This window comes from Sinohyriopsis cumingii, chromosome 10, assembly GCF_028554795.1.
Source record: "Sinohyriopsis cumingii isolate HCF-2022 chromosome 10, ASM2855479v2, whole genome shotgun sequence".
Lineage (NCBI taxonomy): Eukaryota > Metazoa > Mollusca > Bivalvia > Unionida > Unionidae > Sinohyriopsis > Sinohyriopsis cumingii.
In genome coordinates, this window is record NC_142970.1 from 91,062,755 (window position 1) to 91,081,795 (window position 19,041).

A 19,041-nucleotide genomic window follows, 5' to 3' on the forward strand; every position below is an offset into this window, starting at 1 on the left:
GTCTGGGTTTGGCAGATTGTTAGGGCAGGTCTGGTTGGCAGGTCTGGTTTTTGGCAGATTGTTAGGGCAGGTCTGGTTTTTGGCAGATTGTTAGGGCAGGTCTGGTTTTTGGCAGATTGTTAGGGCAGGTCTGGTTTTTGGCAGATTGTTAGGGCAGGTCTGGTTTTTGGCAGATTGTTAAGGCAGGTCTGGTTTTTGGCAGATTGTTAAGGCAGGTCTGGTTTTTGGCAGATTGTTAGGGCAGGTCTGGGTTTGGCAGATTGTTAGGGCAGGTCTGGTTGGCAGGTCTGGTTTTTGGCAGATTGTTAGGGCAGGTCTGGGTTTGGCAGATTGTTAGGGCAGGTGTGGTTGGCAGGTCTGGTTTTTGGCAGATTGTTAGGGCAGGTCTGGGTTTGGCAGATTGTTAGGGCAGGTCTGGTTTTTGGCAGATTGTTAGGGCAGGTCTGGTTTTTGGCAGATTGTTAGGGCAGGTCTGGGTTTGGCAGATTGTTAGGGCAGGTCTGGTTTTTGGCAGATTGTTAGGGCAGGTCTGGTTTTTGGCAGATTGTTAAGGCAGGTCTGGTTTTTGGCAGATTGTTAGGGCAGGTCTGGGTTTGGCAGATTGTTAGGGCAGGTCTGGTTTTTGGCAGATTGTTAGGGCAGGTCTGGTTTTTGGCAGATTGTTAGGGCAGGTCTGGTTTTTGGCAGATTGTTAGGGCAGGTCTGGTTGGCAGGTCTGGTTTTTGGCAGATTGTTAGGGCAGGTCTGGTTTTTGGCAGATTGTTAGGGCAGGTCTGGTTTTTGGCAGATTGTTAGGGCAGGTCTGGTTTTTGGCAGATTGTTAAGGCAGGTCTGGTTTTTGGCAGATTGTTAAGGCAGGTCTGGTTTTTGGCAGATTGTTAGGGCAGGTCTGGTTTTTGGCAGATTGTTAGGGCAGGTCTGGTTTTTGGCAGATTGTTAGGGCAGGTCTGGTTTTTGGCAGATTGTTAGGGCAGGTCTGGTTTTTGGCAGATTGTTAAGGCAGGTCTGGTTTTTGGCAGATTGTTAAGGCAGGTCTGGTTTTTGGCAGATTGTTAGGGCAGGTCTGGTTTTTGGCAGATTGTTAGGGCAGGTCAGTACAACAAGTAACATGAAGCATAATCTGCTGACTCACAATGCACCAGCAGATTAGGGTCTGTGTTTTTGCAGTTGAACCCATCGTACGTGAGTATATACGGTAGTCAAATAGCATTAGGTGTGCATGTTGGTATTGTTATTTAGGTCACTAGATTACATTTTCTTATCAGTACAGCAATTTTTCAGGTTGTTGCCTAGTTTTTAACTTTTTTTATGCACCACATGAAAAATTGATATGCTTGTTGGTATCCATATGTAGATGACCTAATTTTCATACCGTTATAGTGATGTAAACAGTTTTTCAAAACATTTCAGTTGGGTTTAAGTACTTTACAGACACTGATCTATTTAGCTGTATGGCAGATAGATCTTACATGAATTAAACAACCAGAGAAAATGACATGTATATTAATGAGGTTATCTAGGCTGTCATTTGATGCCTTGTATTATGAATGGACATTCATTTAGTTAGCCTAGTTGACAGTGTTTAAAATATATTAGTAGACGCTGTTTAAGACATATTCCAGACTCATTTACCCTCAGTTGGGACTTTTTCATCCAATGATAGCGAAATTAAAGAAATGGAACATAAAAGTATTTTGCTGAAATTCTGGCTTATCGAGATTGAGTTCACCTAGCAAGTCAAATGAGCTTAATGGTATGGTCATTTAATGTCTCCACATCATGTTTTGTCCTTTCACAATTGCTACATAACAAATTAAAAAACTCGAAATCTGCTGAACAGAATGTGACCAGACTTGACAGATGGCATCCTTACATAGATAGTTTTCAAACTTAACATGTGATACAGATCCGCCATCAACAATGGCCACCCTTACTAAAAGTACAATGAAACCAGAATGACCTGTGTCTGAACACCAATCAGCAAGATTTGACCCAATTTGACTGAAAGTAGCATGGCATGAAGGGTTCTACAGTTTGCATAAGTGATGCCAAATGCACCATCAATATAGCTGCCATTACTTGAAGTAGAAAAAACTTGACTTATTCTCAAAGCATTGCTTTGTATTTATTAACTAGAGTTTACAGAAATAATGCTTTGCAGAAATTGACTAGATTTTTCAGAAGGCATTATGGTAATAAGTGAGATCAAATTAAAAAATGCCAATCAAAATAGTGAAATCATTTAACAATGTATTATCAAAAACTACTAATACAGAAATTAAGCACATTTTACAAGAAACATTCTGCCATGAAAGGCTTCTAAATTGGTAATAAAGATGCCACCCAATATGGCAACCATAACTAAAAATAGAATAAAACTTTAAGAACTTTTAAAACATCACATGAACAGATTATAGGCTATGAATTTGCACCAAATCTCCAGTGGCTGGGAGAAATCCAGGGGAAAATGCTGGTTATATACCAATGGCAAATCTCTAGTGGCTGGGAGAAATCTAGGGGAAAATGCTGGTTATATACCAATGGCAAATCTCCAGTGGCTGGGAGAAATCCAGGGGAAAATGCTGGTTATATACCAATTGCAAATCTCCAGTGGCTGGGAGAAATCCTGGGGAAAATGCTGGTTATTTACCAATGGCAAATCTCCAGTGGCTGGGAGAAATCCAGGGGAAAATGCTGGTTATATACCAATGGCAAATCTCCAATGGCTGGGAGAAATCCAGGGAAAAATGCTGGTTATATACCAATGGGAAATCTCCAATGGCTGGGAGAAATCCAGGGACAAATGCTGGTTATATACCAATGGCAAATCTCCAGTGGCTGGGAGAAATCCAGGGGAAAATGCTGGTTATATACCAATGGCAAATCTCGGTGGTGTAAAGGCTATGACACCAGGGGCAGAGCCTCAGGTGGTTAAGGTGAGAAATAGTGCTCAGCTGCACAGAGTAACTTCCTTTGTAATGCCAAGTAAGTGTATAATACTTGAACAATTGGGGATATGAACGGTTTCCAAGTTACAATCAATTTAGGCCATTGTCCAAGAGGCCAGGAGAAACTGAAAATGACAGTGCTGGTTGTATAAATGACTTGTCCAGTTTATGCTGAGAAAGGAATCATATCTCTCTCTCTCTCTCTCTCTCTCTCTCTCTCTCTATATATATATATATATATATATATATATATGAAAGAAAATAAATCACACCATTATTAATAGACAGTGTAACAACTTTGTTCTCCAAGCTTTTTTTTCCTGCCTCAGGTTTAACAAATGTATGAATTTGCATTCACAAGCTGATATATATGTCAGCTACCCAGGTGAGCAATATCAAACCCACATGGACCTCTTGTTTAATACAATGGTAGTTTTATTTGTTGCATTAATGCCTTGAGTGAGTAAAAAGTTAATTTGAACAAAATGTAGATTTATAATATGGAGAATAGCAACTGATTATATAGGTTAAAAAAATGAAGATATTTGAAATTTACTGTTAACTCTGGAGCAAAGGTAAGTTCATTGTAGCATGATGGAATTGTTTTAGGGATCAAAACTAACATGTCTTATTTAGCCCATAATTGATTTGGAGACATTTTTGTAAATTTCTTTTTTAATTGGGAATTTCGTTTATATGGTTTAACTAAGACATTAGATTATTAGTCAGATGTCATAAACAGAAGACCAAAATATATGTGGATTTTTTTCTCACTTTTTGTGATTTTGACACCAGGTGATGTGAATTATACTACACTCCTACCCATTTTTTTGAGATTAAATTTCAGACATGTTGACTTTACCAAAGTTGCAACATTAAAACCATGTGTATATTTCCTTATGGAAGTTAGTTTTGGTCCCATAAAAAGTGAATTGTCATGTTGATTTAGTTGCTGTTTTCGTTTTTGATTTTACCATCCCAGTTATTCATCGCATGTGTTCTTTTTTGTGTTGCTTTTTGTATTTCCCATGTACTGTTGTTACAAGAAAACATGGACTTGTAACAATTAAGATTAACTCTTTTTTAACATAAAAGAATTCAACTAATATTGTCTTGTTTTTGTGATTTTGTTTGTGTTTCCATTTTGTATTGTTCCTTGTAAACCATGGAGTTTTTATATTTTAATAAACACCCTTTTGTGTACGCTTTTAGTTTTTGATATTGATTTTGATTTATAACTGTCATAGTTTTATTTGCTGTTGATGATCTAATGTTGTATAGAAGAAAGCAAAATACGCTGGTCCCTCACTACAACACTACCACTGTTATGGAAGCCATAAAAGTATAATGTGATGTTGTGACATTATAAATGGTACAGTGTTCCTCACTGTTATGTTGTTTGTTGGTGCCATAGATATCAGGCTGCCTAAAAGTCTAAAGACATAAACTCCTAGTTCAGATACTGATAATTTTCAGTCTGAAAAAAAAAACAGGTCTCACTGGTTATATTTTTCTTTAGAATTTTTTTGATACGATATCATCATGCAAGTACATATTCCCCCTTTTCAGTAATATCACCCATTTTGGCTTATCATAAGTGGTATTTACATTACAGAACTTGGAATTAGGGTCCTGCTTCATGATGCATGAATGTGGCATGCGGGATTAATGAATTAAAGGGAGCCATGCAAGTGTCATGTAATACAGTCAAGGTTGCCGAATAATGAGGTTCATTATCCATTATACAGTGATTCCTTACCATTATAGTGTACTGTAAAGGGGAGCATTAAAAGAATAGGACATATTAAGCAGGGTCATCTTATACTGAGGCAAGTTCAATAAAAACTACATTTATTCCATAAGATGGGATCCATAACCCTGTGTTGTTATTTGAGGGACTGTGTCATACTGAACCGTCTTATAGTGAGGTACCATTTGTGTTTGTCATGCATGGTTTTGTGTCGTTACTACCATAGCTTTTTTCTTTTGTATTTTTCTTACTATGTCAGTGTTGCTTTAAAATTTCATGTCCATCAGTTAGATATACTATCTACATATGTATGTCAGTATTGCTTTAAAATTTCATGTCCATCAGTTATATATATATATATATATATATATATATATATATATATATATATATATATATATATATATATATATATGTCAAATATACAAGTACCAGATGTATGTTAATATATGCAATGTACATTAGTGCATGCGAAATGCAACCATTAGGTCACTTGTTGATTATTATTGTTGAAATATTTTAACTGTTTAAGTTATGTATATTTAATGCTGTAAATTTCACAAAGTTTGTTAAATGTGGATATTTACTTAATTTTTCCTCATTCACTAGTAAATTTGTCCAGATTTTCAGTCCTACATTGAGGTCATTTTGATGTAAATTGAAAGGTTGTGTTTACATAGATGTAATTCATCCATATAGTCTGATTGCATATTGTGCTAATTTTACAAATTCTGTTATTACATTGACCATCGTAGAAAAATTGCTTCTGTTATATATCACTTCAGTCTGTGTGTTTGTGTGTGAACAACAATACATAGAGACCCATTTCATGGAATTCAGTTAAAGTTGGTAAGTTAACAGATGATACATGCAAGAAAGAAATTAATTGCTTAATTTTAATCCTTTTTTTTTTTCAAAAAACTTTAAACTAATACCATGATAGACTTAACTACAAATATATTCTTGATTCCTGTTACATGTATTTGCTCCATTCACCAGGCATGCATTAACATTCATCACCACTTGATGAAAACTTTTGACAGGTACAACCTTGGAGAGAGAATATTTTTTTTGCCACCTTGTAAAAAAATCAATAAATTACCACTGTGGACATTATAGAGTGTACATGAGCAGTTAGACTTTTTACCTAAAGATGTTCCTCTATGTACTGGCTGTAGATGTTCCTCTATGTCCTGGCTGTAGATGTTCCTCTATGCACTGGCTCATAATTTCACAACAGTTAGATATTTTACCTAAAGGTGTTCCTCTATCTACTGGCTGTAGATGTTCCTCAATGTCCTGGCTCATAAGTTCACAACAGTTAGACTTTTTACCTAAAGATGTTCCTCTATGTCCTGGCTGTAGATGTTCCTCTATGTCCTGGCTATAGATGTTCCTCTATGCACTGGCTCATAATTTCACAACAGTTAGACTTTTTACCTAAAGATGTTCCTCTATGTCCTGGCTGTAGATGTTCCTCTATGTCCTGGCTATAGATGTTCCTCTATGCACTGGCTCATAATTTCACAACAGTTCGACTTTTTACCTAAAGATGTTCCTCTATGTCCTGGCTGTAGATGTTCCTCTATGTACTGACTGATAAGTTCACAACAATTAGACTTTTTACCTAAAGATGTTCCTCTATGTCCTGGCTGTAGATGTTCCTCTATGTCCTGGCTGTAGATGTTCCTCTGTGTACTGGTTGTAGATGTTCCTCTATGTCCTGGCTGTAGATGTTCCTCTCTGTCCTGGCTGTAGATGTTGCTCTATGTCCTGGCTGTAGATGTTTCTCTATGTACTGGCTGTAGATGTTCCTCTATGTACTGGTTGTAGATGTTCCTCTATGTCCTGGCTGTAGATGTTCCTCTCTGTCCTGGCTGTAGATGTTCCTCTGTGTACTGGCTGTAGATGTTCCTTTATGTACTGGCTGTAGATGTTCCTCTGTGTACTGGCTGTAGATGTTCCTCTGTGTACTGGCTGTAGATGTTCCTCTCTGTCCTGGCTGTAGATGTTCCTCTGTGTACTGGCTGTAGATGTTCCTTTATGTACTGGCTGTAGATGTTCCTCTATGTCCTGGCTGTAGATGTTCCTCTATGTCCTGGCTGTAGATGTTCCTCTATGCACTGGCTCATAATTTCACAACAGTTAGACTTTTTACTTAATGATGTTCCTCTATGTACTGGCTCATAATTTCACAACAGTTATACATTTCACCTAAAGATGTTCCTCTGTGTACTGGTTGCAGATGTTCCTCTATGTACTGGCTGTAGATGTTCCTTTATGTACTGGCTGTAGATGTTCCTTTATGTACTGGTTGTAGATGTTCCTCTGTGTACTGGCTGTAGATGTTCCTCTATGTACTGGCTCATAATTTCACAACAGTTAGACATTTTACCTAAAGATGTTCCTCTATGTACTGGCCCAATAATTTCACAATAGTTATACATTTTGCCTAAAGATGTTCCTCTGTGTACTGGTTGTAGATGTTCCTCTATGTACTGGCTATAGATGTTCCTCTATGTACTGGCTCATAATTTCACAGCAGTTAGACTTTTTACCTAAAGATGTTCCTCTTTGTACTGGTTCATAATTTCACAACAGTTAGACTTTTTACTTAACGATGTTCCTCTATGTACTGGCTGTAGATGTTCCTCTATGTACAGGCTCATAATTTCACAGCAGTTAGACTTTTTACCTAACGATGTTCCTCTATGTACTGGCTGTAGATGTTCCTCTATGTACTGGCTCATAATTTCACAGCAGTTAGACTTTTTCCTAACGATGTTCCTCAATGTACTGGCTGTAGATGTTCCTCTATGTACAGGCTCATAATTTCACAGCAATTAGACTTTTTACTTAAAGATGTTCCTCTATGTACAGGCTCATAATTTCACAGCAATTAGACTTTTTACATAAAGATGTTCCTCTGTGTGCTAACTGTAGATGTTCCTCTATGTACTGGCTGTAGATGTTCCTCTATGTACAGGTTCATAATTTCACAGCAGTTAGACTTTTTACTTAAAGATGTTCCTCTACATGTTAATATTTACATCTGATATGGAAAGAAAATTTGTTGACATGGAAGAAAGAAACATTGAAGGGGTTGGAATCTTTAACAGCTGTTGTCTGTTTAATTGTTCTGGCATTGCATCAGTCATTTGAATTGACACATCATAAAACGGAAGCTTATAATTACAATGAGCAGCAGGTTTTAATTTCAACTTTCTGATCAAGAAATGATACTGTGACAATAGTTATTGTGCTGTTTGTGTAAGGAAGACAATGCTGGCCATTAACTGGCTACATGCAGCATTAATCTGGCTTAAATCTCGCAAATCTGGCTTTAATCTCGCAAATCTGGCTTAAATCTCACAAATGAGTTTTGGAGCCTAGCTGTTTTCTGTGCAGGCATTGAAAATTCACTTGCCAAACTGGAAATAGTGAAAATTTTGCTTATCAGTTTTCCAATTACTCGCCCATTAATTTTAAGGTTGTTCTGTCTTCTTTCACTGAGGAGTCATGCTGTCAAATGGAAGTTTATTTTCCATTTGTTTTGAACAAGCTTACACTTCATTCTTTCTCATCATTACAAATAAATATTTGCAAGAAGGATGTATGACTGGTCTCAGTTTGTAATTACTTAAAACTTTTGTTAGAAGGATGACAACAAATTCTGGATAACAACCTTTCACATGATAAGATTTCATCAGTTGAAATTGTAAACTTTTATATATTGGCTGGATTATTAAAAATTTATTTTGGGTGGGTATTTGTCTGACTGGGTGGGTATTTGTTTGAGTGGGTGGATATTTGTTTGACTGGGTGTGTTGATTTTTGGAGACTTTTCAACCCCTGATATGATAAGGAAATTAATAAAACTCTATACGAGAGTGGAGTTGGTGAAAGTCTGATATAGCACAGGAATATGTAAAGGTTTAGGTACAATCATATGCCATAGTAATTTAAATTTTTCCCCCCGACTTAAAAAAAACAAAACATAATGCAGATCTGTGTATACTACAGTATGTTATGCTTTCTAAGTGTATATATTTTACCTATTCATTTAAAATGAGAATAAAACTTGTTGAATAATAAAAAGTTTGTTTATCAAAGAGTATTAATGCACAGATGTGACTGAAAACCCATAAATAGCTTCAGTGTGGATGTATCATACCGAATATCAGATTGAATGACAGTATTGAACACCAGATAAACTATTTAATTTGAAGGTGATATGTAATATTGAAAATTTCATCCAGGTATCAAACAGGTTGAAATTATATGCCTGTATTGCATTACAAACTCTGATATGATATTGATTTGTGTCAGTGCATGTAAAGAATAAAAAGGCAAACTAATTATCACTCCTGACCAATGTAGATTAAAGTAACATTTATTATGTAAGTGTTATTTTGTGTTCACCACCTGTCATATTGATATGTATGTTGATAAAACCAAATTACTGATGCGTCACTGAATTGTTTCAACCTAGTATCCAACATCTGTACTAATCCAGTGGCTTTAATATGAATGGTTTTCATAAGAAAGAGGAATGAAAGAAGAAAAAAACTCTTGGCATAGATTGAAATGCACTGAAAGTGATACAGGAATAACATATGATAATGTCGAGTTAGCTAGTGGTCGATCCAAAATGTGTCAGTATAGATCAACCACTTTACATCCCTATTCAAATCCTACTCATTTTATTGCACAAAAAAAATGTTTGCATTTTTAAGCAAATTTGACTTAGCTCTATCTCAGAATTTGATTTATCTAACCCATATAAAAATAAATAAGCCAAAGCTGCCATGAGAAATCAATGACTCATTGTAATGGTCTTCTCATAAAACTTGACAATTGGAGGGTTTTGTAAACTGCTACTCACAAAGTCTGTTAATTCCTTGCTGTAAATCTGCCATGCATCTAGAAGTGTGGAGGAGGTCATTCAGGTGCCAAACTAATTTAGCTGAGTTATTGCAAAGACACTGGAGAATTCAGTCAGCAACCGGTATGATCCTTGAGATTAAAGGAATTTAGGATTTACCTGAAGTATTTTGTTTAAGTTTTTATAAATTTCAGATTTATAGTCGTGTAATTCCACAGCAAGGTACAGTCCTGTCTCAGTACAAACCCTTTCGGTTTATTACTACCCCACTTGCAAAACAGATATGGTCATGGATCCTATATGGTCTCCCTCATTATATTACTTTCCTATTAGAACACAGTTATAGTATGGAATCCATTGTGTCCCTCATTATATCACTACCCCATTTACAAGACAGTTATAGTCATTGAATCCGTATCGTCCCGCTTTATATCACTGTCATATTTACAACACAGTTATAGTCATGGAATCCATAGTGTCCCTTATTATATCACTGTCCTATTTACAAGTCATTGAATCTATAGTGTCCCTTATTATATCACTGTCATACTTACAATACAGTTTTAGTCATAGAATCCATAATGTCCATCATTATATCACTGTCATATTTACAACACAGTTATAGTCATGGAATATACAGTGTCCCTCATATCACTGAATTATTTACAACACAGTTATAGTCAAGAACTCTATAGTTTCCCTCATTATATCACTGTCCTATTTACAACACAGTTATTGTCATGGAATCTATATTTTGACTCATTATACCACTGTCCCATTTAGAACACAGGCATGATCATGGATTCTATATAGTATCCCTCATATCACTGTCCCATTTACAACACAGGTATGTCATGGATCCCATAAATTGACCCCAGGATATCAATGCCCCACTTATAATGCAGGTATGGTCATCAGTTTTATATATTGTCCTTCATTATATTGCTGCCCCTCTTATAACACAGGTATGGTCATGGATTCCATAAAGTTGTTTCAGTTCTGTTTAGCTACATAAATTATTTAACTAACTTTTAGTTTTTGGCTTCAAAACTAATTATAGTGTGATTTGACATCAATAAACGTATGTTTATATGCAGTATTATAACACAGCCTTGATGGAATATCCATCAGTATCAGGTAACCTCAGTTATGACAAAGATCACTTTAAGGGTCTGTATAAAGGCGTCCTCTGATTATTCTCAGGTGATATTTATCATATACCATAATGTGGGAAATGTTTCTCACATACCATGACATGGGCCGTGTTTATGACATACCATGATAGGAGCCACAGGTGGCCATGTGGTTCAAAGTCTTGCCTTTACTGATCACTGATCCCTGTCTGAGTGGGTTTGAGACTTGGGGCTCAGCCAATGTGTTTATATGTAAAATCTGCCTACATTTATCATCTTTTATCTCTATAACATAGTTAAATGATCATCCTCTGTCTCTCCTTTGTCTCATGGACATAATGTTATCTATCTCTATTTGTGGGGGTTTTCTGTCACAGTTATTTGCAGGTATGTGTCATATAGTGTCCCTCATTTTATTGCTGCCCAACTTATAACACAAGTATGGTCATGGATTCTATAAAGCTGTTTTAGTTCTCAGTGGTTTTTCTCTAAATTCAACATGTCAGTTTTTGTTAGTAGATTTGGTTTTTTTCTCATAAGTAAGTTATATATCTCCATATTTTTTTTCTCAGTCACATACTCTGTCACATAGCTACATACTTCTACTAAACAAACATTTATGTTCGTTTGAAGAGATACCTGCCTATGTCAGTTGATTTATCTGTCACAAAGATGTATATGCTTTTTTGTAGGTTACATACTTTCTGTTACTTTGTTACATGCTTGTTCCAGTCACATCTCTCACTTTGTTACATGTTTGTTCCAGTCACATCTCTCTGTGACTTAGTTATATGCTTGTTCCAGTCACACCTGTCGCTTACTTACATGCCTGTTCCAGTGCTTTTAATTTACCACCACAAGACAGAGTTTATTATATCATGTCATTGTAGATCCATTCAGCCCAGCCATCTCACTGAATTTTAATTTCTATGCAATAACTTAGGTTGTAGAACATTCGCCATTACCAAACTGTGCAGAAGAAACATATAGATTTAAACATCAAATGGTAAAAGGGCAAGGTCATTATCTGAAAGAAGACTTTTACATACAGTAACAGTAGTTCAGCATCAAAGACCCGCATTAATCTTTGTGACTGGTTTGCACTTGGGTAAAGAAGAAAGCTAATGATTTGTGACAGGCTTTCACTTGGGTAAGGACGAAGGCTAATGATTTGGGGGTGGGAAGGTCAAGAGTCAAGGTCTTAATGACTGAAAGATGAAAAGTGGTTCTTCTACAACACTATTATTGCTACATCACAAACCTGAACAGGTATGTAAGTATATTGGACTTGCACTTGGAGTAGGGATGAAGCCTAATGAATTTTGGGTCAAATGGTTAAATGTTATGGCAACTATGAATGAAAGAAGAAAAATGATTTCTACATAATAACTTTGCTTCTACACCACACCAAAAATGATTTCTACATAATTACTTTACTTCAACACCACACCAAATATGATTTTTACATAATAACTTTACTTCTATACCACACCAAAAATGATTTCTACATAATAACTTTACTTCTACACCACACCAAAAATGATTTCTACATAATAACTTCTACACGACACCAAATATGATTTCTACATAATAACTTTACTTGTACACCACACCAAAAATGATTTCTACATGATAACTTTACTTCAACACCACACCAAAAATGATTTCTGCATAATAACGTTACTTCTACACCACACCAAAAATGATTTCTACATAATAACTTTACTTCTACACCACACCAAAGATGATTTCTACATAATAACTTTACTTCTGCACCACACCAAAAAATGATTTCTACATAACAACTTTACTTCTACACCACACCAAAAATGATTTCTACATAATAACTTTACTTCTACACCATACCAAAAATGATTTCTATATAATAACTTTACTTCAACACCACACCAAAAATGATTTCTACATAATAACGTTACTTCTACACCACACCAAAAATGATTTCTACATAATAACTTTACTTCTACAGCACATCAAAAATGATTTCTACATAATGTTACTTCTAAAAAACACCAGAATATGATTTCTACATAATAACTTCTACACCACACCAAAAATGATTTCTGCATAATAACTTCTACACCACATCAAATATGATTTCTACATAATAAATTTACTTCTACACCACACCAAAAATGATTTCTATATAATAACTTTACTTCAACACCACATCAAAAATGATTTCTACATAATAACATTTCTTCTACACCACACCAAAAATTATTTCTACATAATAACTTCTACACCACACCAAAAATGATTTCTACATAATAACTTTACTTCTACACTACACCAAAAATGATTTCTACATAATGTTACTTCTAAACCACACCAGAATATGATTTCTACATAATAACTTCTACACCACACCAAAAATGATTTCTGCATAATAACTTTTACACCACACCAAATATGATTTCTACATAATAACATTACTTCTACACCACACCAAAATTGATTTCTACATAATAAGTTTACTTCTACACCACATCAAAAATGATTTCTACATAATAACTTTACTTCTACACCACACTAAATGATAACTTTAATATGGTAGTATCTTACTGATTTTGGGGTCAAAATGTCAAGTCACTGACTACATCACTGACGAAAGTTGAAAATATTGTTGGCATAATGACTTGAATTCTGACTATTTACTGTAGCTTAAGTTTGTCAATTGCTTGTACGTAAAGTGAGGAAGAGGCCTGTTAAGTTTCAGATCAAATGATGTGTTAATTATTTTAAGTTTTAGATCAAACGATATGTTAGTTAAGTTTTAGATCCAATGATATGTTAGTTATGTTAAGTTTTAGATCAAATGATATGTTAGTTATGTTAAGTTTTAGATCAAATGATATGTTATGTTAAGTTTTAGATCAAATGATAAGTTAGTTATGTTAAGTTTTAGATCAAATGATAAGTTAGTTATGTTAACAGTGTTTCCCTTTACGCACATTTGTGCATCAGGGACGCACGCTGGAGAAAATTGACGCACACATTTTGTTACCGTGCGTTTTTTTGACGCAAAGGATTTTCATAATATGATCATGATTTATTTAATACCCAATGCATTGGACGATGGATAGCATCGTATATACTTAGAGTATAGGCATTGACTGGTTCCCCGCTTTGTTTGCTCCCTGCCTTGCACTCCTCTATTCGTATAGCAAAGTGCAACGCAGGGAACATATAAAACAATGAACCAGACTAGCATAGGCAATGTTATGATGGAGTAGCTTCCCCTAATCTCGCGAGCTTCTCGCGATTTCCATCGAGCTCAGCAAGCTGTTTTAGATATTTAACATCAAGGCTCGTTGCACTAGAAAGTGATCTCCAGATTAAAACGTCATGCACTAAAAAGCATTAGCAAAGAAAGTGAAAGAAGCAGAACACAAAAGAGTAACTGTGGATCTAACTTTAATGAAAAATGGAGAAAATTATTCCCTTGACTGGAATATTCATTATGATTACCGGTGTGACTTCTGATCACGTGATTGCAAAGACTGCAAAAGTGAATAATCCTTTCGTGACAGGATTTTAACATTTTTAAAAATAGGCCCTTGTTCACCATAAGATATCTGGAGAACACATTATAACCTAAGACATTATTTCACAACAAAGAAATAGTAAACTTGCAGAGACAAATGCGTTATTTGGATTACAAAGTCAGCAGGTCATTGCAGATTTTGTTGGTTTTTAACTTTTACTGCAATAAAAGAAAGATCTTAAAGTTCAAGTGTAACTTATTAGAAAGAAGATGAATCGGTATCCTCCTTGATATTTGGATAAATGTGTTCTAGGACGAAGTACAATGAAACCTATGATAGTACACATTTGATGAAAGGCAGTAAATTAACTCCCATTTGGTTAAAAAGATTTATTTGGCTTTTTGTATTGGCTTATATGTAATGTGTTGGGCTATAATATTGTTGAGGAGACTGTTAAAAGTATGACTTTAAAAGAAAAATGAACTAATAAAATTATTCTTTGAATGGACAATGCATTTGTTTGTTAACTGTGCATGTTGGTGTATTTGTATGTTTAGAGAAAGTGAGAAAGAGAGTATGTTGTGCAAGTTGCAATATCAAATTTCAAGCTGAAAAAGTACGAGTGTTATGAAAATTTGTCAGTACATTTTTGACCACCACATTTTTTATTTGACCCCCCAGTTTTGACACCTAGGGGTTTTTTGTACCCTCAATTTTACACCCCTGAGGGATGCACTGTGTTAAGTTGGAGAAAAGTGGATTTTGCAGAATATCTTCCATACTATAGTAAGTTACTGGACCAAATGTTGGCTTGTACTTGGTAACAAAGAAATGTATAGATTTTAAAGTTTAACCATTAAAGGTCAAGGTCATGGTCACTCCAATAAAACAGTGGTTCTACATAATACAAGATAGATCAAATGTGTAGGTGTCATTTAGACTCACTTGACAATTATATCCCATTATTTTGATGCCTCCTTTACCACATGACTATTCAAAATGGACTGGATCTAATGTGCTGTTCATGATATTCTTCTTTGCTTTCTGCCACAGTTATCTGCCTTTGTCTGTTTTTCTTTCTGTCATTTGCTTACCTGTGTATATTCTTGTCTCCAACCTATATTTAACTGCTTTTATCTATTTATTTTTCACACGCAGTTATCTGCCCCTGTGTCATATTTCTCTATCACACAGTTAACTGCCTCCATATAGGGTTGGTCTATATCTCTATTGCAGTTATCAGCAGCTGCCTGTGGTTTTGTTTGATGACATTATCTCCATTTGTCATTGATGTTTTTTTTCTCACTCGCATAGTTAGCAGTCTGCCAGTTTTTCTTGGTTTTAGCTCTACTGAACCAAGACCAGAAGAGTTTATGGGATGGCATGTTGTTTGCAATCTGTCATCTGACACCTGTCCTTCAATTAGCACATGTTTGTTTTTACTACTAAACCTGGAAGATTGTCTTGAAACTTTATTCATGCATTCATTCCATGGTCTAGTTGGTCCTAGATGAAAATAGTGCTCCTTACAAATCAAATATGGCCACCAAAGCAGCCATCTTAAAAATCTTGTGAATGCAAATCCTCCTTAATGGATGGTCATATCAACATGAGATTTTCACTGAAAGACTTCTTGTGATGTCTAGTTTGTCCTAAATAAAATGTCGCCAATATGATCACCATGGTATCCCTCTTGAAAATCTTGTTATTGCTACTGCTCTTGAATGGATGGTTATATTAAGATTTGGTTTCACTAGAAGACTTCTGTTGTTTATTCACCATCACATAGTTAACAGCCTCTGTTATTTTTTTCTTCTCTCTGTCCCATGGCCTGTAATAAGTAGCAGTCATTTCTGTGATGCTTCAGAGTCCATAAGCAGATAATGGCAGTGATAGGGTATGCACAAATAATCTATTACATCAGGACATACCTGTCAAATTTAAAAATACCTTGACACCCCCACAAGTCGCCTTATCACAGATCATTGGTTGTAGGTCAAGGCCTTGTCTCCTTACTATCTAGATCATGCAGCTGCATGCAGGTTCTGCATGTATCATCACTGAGAGCATTTGTTATATAGCTTTACATGTTACATATCTCTAATGCCATATATACACACCTATAAGTTGGATACAAACAGCACACACCAAAATATTTCACTGCATTTGACACTTGCAAATCCAGATCAGTGCAGTTTGTTAGGACTAATCAGTAAGACAGGCAACATAAACCTGATCTATAGTCACATTATGTACCAGCAGATCTGGGGTTTTGCAGTTTGTTAGGACTACTAAGTAAGACAGGCAACATAAACCTGATCTATAGTCATATTATGTACCAGCAGATCTGGGGTTTTGCAGTTTGTTAGGACTGATCAGTGGAACAAACAGCACAGACCCTGATCTACCATTGCATAATGTGCTTGTTAATCATTTTGTGATGGCAGATTAGGGTCTGTGTTGTTTTCAGTTGAATCAAATTTAATTGGGTACAATATTCTTTATTCATGCACCAAATGTACCTTGCTAAGAAGATTCTAAAAACAATCATCCACTGCTGGCAGATTGAGTTCTGTATGGTTCCTTGAACCTGTTATCTGAGGCAAACAGCATAGATTTAATTTTAAACACACACACTCACACACACACACACACACGCACACACACACCACCACCATCACCACTGCCACAACCATCACCACCCACACACTCTACTAACAGTCATTTGAGTTGCACTTGATCCCAAGAGATTATGTAAGTGAGGAATTTACTTGAAACAAAACCAATAATATGATAAGACAGTGCAAAACTTGTGTAAACTTGCCTTAGTTTTTAGAGACCTATATGTTCCTTTGTGAAAGGCAATCACTCACATAAGCACAAACACAAGCATCAACTAAAGTGGGACAATTTCTGAATGTTACAAATAGGGATTTGATGAAGAAATCAAGGCATACAAATACAACACACAGATTATGTGCATTCCTTTAGTTTTAATTACAACTTTTTTATATCATGTCTATTTTGATTCATTCTGGTTCAAGCCACTGAGATTGACTGAATAACCAAAATATTGGAAAGAAGCCCTGTGTGACTAAATAACCAAAATATTGGACAGAAGCCCAGTCTGAGTAAATAACCAAAATATTGGGCAGAAGCCCTGTGAGACTGAATAACCAAAAGAATGGAAAGAAGCCCTGTGTGACTAAATAACCAAAATATTGGACAGAAGCCCCATGTGACTGAATGGCCAAGCCCTGTCAGAACTTTTTTCATCCCCTTTGTCATGATTTAAATTACATTATTTTAATTGCAATAGCCACAGTGAAACATACATGCATGCACACATACTTGAGAAATGACACTGATTTGATGCTGACAACAAATCAAGTTAAATCTAACAAATGAAAACAAAATTAATAAAAGTTATAAGCTTCGGAATTTTGATATTTAAAGTCATATAAAAGGCTTTACATTTCTTTTTCTATGCTAAAAGCAGCTGTACATTTAAAAATATCACTGTAAAGAAAAGTGAAAAAAGATTCCAGATTAGCAGCATATGAATGAATAAAGTTATTTTGAATCTGAGTGGCAATAAAAATAATACCTGAAGTTACACAATTTTTTTAATATATAATATACTACCAACAAAGAGACATCTTAACATAAATTACACAGAAAATTCCATCAAGTACAAAAATCTTGGGTAAGTTTAACAAAATTAAGGGGAGATAACTTTGGTCAGTTAATATTGTTTATGACTTGTCATGTTGCTATAAAGAGATAAAGGATTTTTTTAAAGGTTAATTTCTTTTATGAGACAGATAAATGTTGATTGAGTTTATTTTTAAGCTGAAAGATGTGGAAAATGGTGCTATACACTTGGATAGGTACTCTGATTATTTAATCAGCAATAGATATTACAATTTCAATCATTTAAACAAATTTTTAATTTCTTAAATCTTATCATTGTATTTGACAGACCTTATTCATATGTCACTAAACACATGTAAAATGTTGTGCTAATTAGTGGCTTTTTTAAAACAAAGATTTTTTTTGTTCATTTCTTTAAGGAACCAGAATTTCTAATTTTAAATTAATTTTAAACTTGCATTTTATTAGCGTAAATGTATCCTTTTAAGATAAATGTTGATTAGATGTATTTTATTGAGTTAAAAGAAATGTACTGTCTTGAGTACTGGTAAATAAAATTTAAATCATTCCTCACCGGTAATGTTTTCAAAATCAGGAGAAGATAATAAGTTTGCATTGAGTTATCTTTCCTGAGAAGTCATTAAAAGCTCCTAACTTTAAGACAACTTGACAAATTTTATGTCAGACTTCATTGTCACTTGAAGTTGTAAGATAATGTTGTGAAAGTGTTTATTATATAGCTTGCACAAGGAGTGAATTGACATTGATTCAAATTCTAACAAATCATATTTCAAACCTATCATTTCCATCATCTTAGTCATTTCAGTTGCATTAATTTGACTCTACCAACAGTCTCAATGATGGTGTACAGTTTATGTTATATATATGTGTGTGTGTGTGTGTGTGTGTGTGTGTGTGTGTGAAATAATAATATCTCTACCAATAAAACAATGAAAATTAGTGTCATGTTCACCTTTTTATTAAAGGGGACCATGTTTACTTCAAACTTTTTAATTCAGACAATAGATTCCCAAATTTCAGTAATGAAGTCAAGAGTTAATTTTTACCTGCAAACTACTGGGACATTCAGGATTAATAGAAATGCCACCTCAAGGGATTTGTGTGTATGGATAAAGCTTGCCTAAGTCTCTTTCATCCTCTTGAA

At 35.0% G+C, this 19,041-nt stretch overlaps 1 protein-coding gene across 4 annotated transcripts in view; it reads left to right on the top strand.

The window, feature by feature from the left end:
• Nucleotides 1-19,041, top strand: part of LOC149790573 (uncharacterized) — a 199,077-nt gene that overhangs the window by 115,305 nt on the left and 64,731 nt on the right. The gene's annotated exons all lie outside the window — the stretch shown is intronic.